The 6,328-nt window shown below is 43.9% G+C and overlaps 1 pseudogene; it reads right to left on the reverse strand.

Moving 5' to 3' along the window:
- Nucleotides 1-209: 209 nt before the first annotated feature.
- Nucleotides 210-2,190, reverse strand: LOC146858147 (serum response factor-binding protein 1-like; annotated as a pseudogene).
- Between the last annotated feature and the right edge of the window lie 4,138 nt (nt 2,191-6,328).

The following is a 6,328-nucleotide window of genomic DNA, read 5'->3' on the forward strand; positions in this document are numbered from 1 at the left end:
TTAATTGGTATGCTTTGACCATGTAGCTCTCTTGAGTAGGTTGCAATCATCTCAATAGAGTCTCACCAAAATCCGGCTAGTCAAGTTCTCAGTCAATGTTCTCTACAAAACAAGACATTTCACATTATAACATGAGATTTTTCCTATTTTCATTGTGTGTAAAAGGAATAATTTAAAATCAGAAAGGTAATGTCTATAAATTAATTCTATCAGTCATCAAATCAGATTTTTTCCCCCTGGAAACCGGCGATCAAACAATGCAGTTCTTTGCGGTTTTTTCTGTCTTCCCAAGATGAGTGAAGAGGCTGATGAAGTTCTTGCTTTTTGTGTTCTCACTTTAAAATGTGGAGTTTCTGCTTTGTATTTTTGTTTCTTTACAGTTATCTTCTTATCGAGTAAGTGCTTCATGACCTGTCGCTTCGTTTGCGGGAATGCTGTTTTATCACTTTGGATTTGGCTTTGACTGACTCTAGTTTTTGGGCTTTATTATTTGGCTGGCTTGCTCCCAGAACTCACCACTGTCCCTGGTATAGCTGGTGTCTCCTTTTCTAAAGTTTTGGGAGGTTCCTCGGCTAGTTCTTCGTAGTGGAAGAGGTCTTGCATCCTTTCCTCTTCTTTGCTGGTTTCACTTTACCAATAAAGAAGTCATCCTCGCTATCACTGCCATCAGGTTTAGGTGATTGCTTTTGACATTGTTTTTTGGTGCTGTTTTCAAAGTCTTCTCTTTCTTCTTTGTCAGACTCTTCAATATCAGAAGATCCACAGTCCAGTGCTTTTCCTGTCTCTTCATTGACTTGGGGAGCTAGGTGTTTCCCCTTTCGAACAAAGAGTAGCTTCTTTGTTTGAGTAACTGCTAAATCCCTCTTTAGAAGTGCAATGCGTCCTGTTTTGTGTGGCACCAGACACACACTATTGAGTCCTTTGATCTATCTACTATTCCTGCAATAACAGATGTAGTTTCTTTTGGAACATCCTTCTTTAGGTCAGTAGGCAAATCCTGTTTTGGAACATCAGAGATACTTAAAGCAGATGAACCCTTTGATGAAGATGCGCAATTGCACATATACCCACTTTCGTGGCAATCTAAGAGCAGCAGGAGCGACACATTTTGGAGCAGCAGTCATATCTTGCTTTGTAGTAGAAGGCGTACCTTGATTTTGAGTAGCAAATGTATCATGTGTTGTAGAAGTAGGCAAATCTTGTTAAAAAAAAATGGACATAGTGTCCTTTGAAACGCTTGCTATGTACTCTTTTGGATAGTCAGTGTATTTGTTTCTTTAATCTGAGATGGCTCAATACTTGCAGTCTCTCTCTACTGCTTTCAAGGATAGTTATTTTGTATTTCTCTTTTTTTTCTTCTTTGCAACGGAGTGATTCTTCCTGTGTGCTCTTGGCAGCTTTGTTTTCAACTAGCTCTGCGATCTTTACATCTCTTTGCACCTCTTTTAAATCTTGATTGAAAACACTATCTACTGATGGACGAACTGCTGTGGTGGGAATGAGTTGTTCTTCTTTGAAAGCTTTCAAGGCAGCTTTTATACCACACATTTTTTCTTAAATTGTGGATGTGTTCCCAGTGTGGCAAGTGCACGCTCCTCAGCAGTACCACCTGGCATTTTACAACCTTTCTCAAACTTGATTTCCTTCTGAGGAGCTCTTTTGGTAACATCATCTGGCTTTACTTCCATCAGGGCATGAATTTCTTCCAGTAGCCGTTGAGCACGTCTTAGTCTTTTCAGTATATCTTCCTGGTGCTCTTTTTTTATTTCAGTTTAGCAAGATCCCGTGTGAGCTGCGGATTGAAAGAACTCGGATTTTCTTCACTTCTTTCCTCATTTCCACGATCTCATTATTAAGATTCAGCACGGGAGCCCTGCCTGCCTCACCATCGGTTGCCACTCCAGTGTACTGCAAGGCAGGACCAGCTTCCACACTTTTCCAATGTTTGTACAGGTATTGTGTTACCTGAGATGAAGCCAACTTGAAATCTTCAAGAGTGGATTTGCAGTCTTCAACATCATGGTAACAGCAATCATGCTTGCAGTTGTTGGGGCTTGCTTGGGCAGCCCCAACTCTTTCTCTCCCCCAATGGAAGCTGCAGCGCCTGGGGAAAACCCTGAGATCAGGTAGATCCCGCACTTGTGCTCGGGGGATTCCTTCCTCTAGTCTGTCATGCAGGGTCACAGTCATTGGGTTGCAGCAAAGGCAGACTCAGTTCAAGACCTCTATTCTCCTCTGACAGTCGATGGAGTAGACAAACTGTCAATGTGCCAGTTCATGTTGACTTATCTAAGGCATAAAGGTAGACCGTAAGACCCTTCAGCATAGTTCTCTCAACTTCAGGCACCTTTCCACAGCAGTCTGCTTCTCTTGGACTATTCCTTTCTCTGGACTAAGTAGATCGGCTTCTCCTTCTGCAGACAGCTTATGTGGGACAAGGTGCTCCTACTCCCCTCTCAGCAGGCAGACAGGTGAACTTCCAGATCTCAGGCAGATCCACAGAGCTACAGTACGATGCACAGACTTGATGTGTTGTTCCCACAACTCCAGGAGACTGGCTATCAGTGATAATAGCTCTAGATCTTAGAAGCTCTTCGAGTACTCTACAGAGTAACCCTGTCCTTGATCAGTGAGGAGCCTTGAAACAGGAACCAAGTGCAAAAATATAGGTCCTACTTTTATTAGTTTTCTTTGATTGTGGTTCCACTGCCCATGATCCAGTTTGTTGCGGTTCCTTTTCACATCTTATTTTCTGGTTGTAGCACAGATGCAGTCTTTGTGAAAGGTGATGGGTCCGTGAACAGATAGTGATGAGGTTTGCTCCAAGTAGGAGTATCCATAGTGTGATTACATGAAGTGTGAATCTCTGCATCAGACTTCCTGCAATGGTCACTAACGGGGAAGGAAAATTTCTCCCTTTACAACTGAACCTGCAAACTCACCGCTATTCCTTCAATATCAGCCAAATGACAATGCTCAGGAATGACTAAGCAGCAATGTCCCCCTAAAAAAGGGTATCATAGAATGTCTAAAGGCAGCCCTGTCTCCATCCCTTCACATTTCATTGTCTATGGCCACACTCTCCGGCTCAGGAATGCAGGCCATACACTTCCATTTTCTAGGAAGGCTGTATCACAGCCTTAATCTTGTGCCGTGTTCATGAGGAGCAATTCAAAATGGACCCACCTAGCTTCCACAGTTACGCACATTCAAACAAAATGGAGCTGCACTACCATTCATCATTCATCATACATAAAACGTACTCAACATACACAGAGATGTCAGCTCAGTGTCATGCATGATATCTAAGTGAAACTTTACGCAAGCAGGCCTTCAGGCATTTTTGTTATCATTTTGAAAAGGTAATAGGTTAAAAAATGGTATGCTGTCACTACCGGTCAGAGTGCATTTCTCAGTGGCTCAGATGGTGTTTACTAAAAAGCACCCTCTACTGACCTCAGAGCCAGGCCCTGGGTCTTATGGCATTTTCATGGATTAGGCCTCACTGCACACGCAGAATTTTGTGTGTGCTGAGGCCAAAAGGATTCAGGATACAAGTTTCATATGCAGTTGGTTTACTCGGGGCAAGGAAACTTTCCTGTTCCAACACACACTTAATAGTTATCAACAACAATCAGTGCCCTGTTTTCACAGTATTCCTTTCATTACACTGACTACTCTTACAAACATGTTTGCACTTTTAAACATGGTCCCCAATGACAGAAAGGATAAATACATACTGCATTAAAAAAAATCACCACATTTGCCTCTCAAGCACACTGAGTTCCTAGTCACTTTCCAGTGGTCTTCTTGACATCACTGGTAATAAACGTAGAATCCAAGGGGATGTTGAGTGTGGAATCCCATCTGTGTAACTCTCACCAGCAGACAGTTACTGCTAAACTTGTCAGCCTTCGGGTGGGCTTCACACAAACGTTTTGACTTCATCCCTCCTATTTTTGCTGATCTCATTTTTGCTGGTGATAGGACTCTGTGCACTTTAGCACTGCTAACTAGTGCTTAAGTGCTTGTGCTCTCTCCTTAAAACATTTGGAATTGACTTATACCCAAATGACACATTTAATTTACTTGAAGGTCTCTAGTAGAGTGGTACCACATGAACCCAGGGCAATGATTGTGCCACTCACTTAAGTAGCCCTTTTAAACATGTCTAATGCCTGCACTGTAGCCTATGTGTGCAGTTTTAAACTGACATTTCTACCTGGAACCTCTAAAATAGGCCCTACACAACCCAGAGGGTAGGGCTCAGTGCTTTTAATGAGTTGGACATGTACCTTTAGGTTTTACATGTCCTGGTAGTGAAAACACCCAACATTTGTTTTTCACTACTGCAAGGCCTACTTCTCCCATAGGATAACATTGGAGTTACCTTATTACATTTAATATGCTGTAACTTCCAACTGGGAGCAGGTAGACAGGTCAAGTTTGGTGTCTAAATAATATTAACTAAAAACCCTCTTTAATGGCGAAGTCAGCTTTTTAATCAAAGTTTGGAAAATGCCACTTTTTCAAAGATGGCATTTTCTTGTCATTTGGTGTCTGCTGCCTATATCGTAGGACACATGACTCAGTGTAGCTGGCAGTTGATCTTTGTGCATTGCCTCCTTACAGTGAGAGAAAGGGAAGCTAGGTGTTGGCAGGAAGGGCCACTCTGAGTTAATGAGCTACAGGAGCTGCCACCTACAACACACCACAAGGGCCCTGTCTGAGCACTCTCACTAAAGGAATTGACACTAGTCTATTGTGACCCCAGACAATCTGGGTCCGGGGTAGCAGGAAATTCCAAGCACCCCATGGGGGGTGGGGTGGAATCCTCTGGAAGCCTCTTTCACTTCAAAGTGGGCACCAGGTATAAATATTGGACCTCAAACACCAAATCTTCAGTACAATTCTGTACCTGTGGACTCTGCCAGGAAGAAGGACTTCTGTGCTGTTGAAATGAATGCCTCTCTCGTGGACTTCTGCTCTGAAGGACAGCTGCCCTGCTGTGCTGACCTGCTGCCCTCTTGCCTGGGTGAGAAGGACTGGACCTGCAACTCTGAACACAGGACTCCAGAGTGACTCCGAAGGAGAGTTGACTGGCCTCCTGACATTACAGGCTTCTAAAAACCTTGAATCCAGCACCTGGACACTTTGTGATTTCTACCCTGTCAACTGGTGCCACCCAAATCCTGAACCCTTGAAAGTGGGCCTAAAGGTGTTCTGCGAGCCCATCTGTGGACCCTGAAGAACCGACGTATCTCCCCTGCTGCAGTGCCTCAACCCAGAGCAGAACTAAAGCATCACCTCTGCTGCATGGACTTTACTGGTGCATGGGCTTCACATCACCCTTGCAGCCTGCAGCCTCATCGGAGCTGATGCTGATCAATGGATACCCAATGCAGGCCCTCTCATTGCAAGCCTCTTGTCCATGACAGCGTCTACGATGACTCAGTACTCTGCATCACAAGCCCCTCAGCCTGTTCGGGAACCAGCTGGTGTGCAACACACCCTCAATGCAGGGCTTTGCATTGCAAGTCCCCCTCATCGATGGCCTCCTCAATGATGGAGCAGAACCTCAAGTCACTGCCTCACAGGTCCTCGGATCCAACTCTGCGCAATTTATCTCCGACCTGAACCTCGCATCGTTTCGGATGCGCAACACATCCTCGATGCGGGAATGCGCTACTCTTCATAACTAGAGTTCAAGGTATTCTTTTTCAGCTGGCCTAAATGGGTCCCTGTAGCTAGCCCGTGCTCCATTGTGGTTGGCCTGAACCTGTGACTTTGTCCCAAACCCGCGCGAACAGATAGCCAGAGTTGTTGCTTTGTGCATGTTGGGACTTTTTTCACTTAAATCTTTAAAACTGCATATCCCTGGTTTTATTGATTGGATTTTAATTGTTTCGGTCTTGTTTTATTTATTAAAATGTACTCCATTTTTTTTAATTGGTGTAGGAATGGTCTTGTATTGTGTTTTCACTTTATTAATGTTTGTAGTAGTGCATAAACACTTTACACATTGCCCCTAGGTTAAGGCTGACTGCTATGTGCCAAGCTACCAGAGGGTTGAGCACAGGTTAATTTAGGGTTTGTTTTACCCTGACAAGGAATGTGGTTTCTGCTTGAGTAGGGTTTTCCCCCAATCTCCATCAGTAACCCAAATTCTTACAGTTACTTCCTGCAGAATTTGAGCCAATTTAGGAAGATCCTTAAAATCATCCAATAAACAAAATGTTCCCTCAGCTGGGTTGAGTAAGAAAATGTCAACAGTGTGGACTTGATTATGAGGTCATCTGAGTGGTATCACGGGTGGCATACCGCTGTA

Source organism: Triturus cristatus, chromosome 3_2 (genome assembly GCF_964204655.1).
Source record: "Triturus cristatus chromosome 3_2, aTriCri1.1, whole genome shotgun sequence".
NCBI classification, from domain to species: Eukaryota; Metazoa; Chordata; class Amphibia; order Caudata; family Salamandridae; genus Triturus; species Triturus cristatus.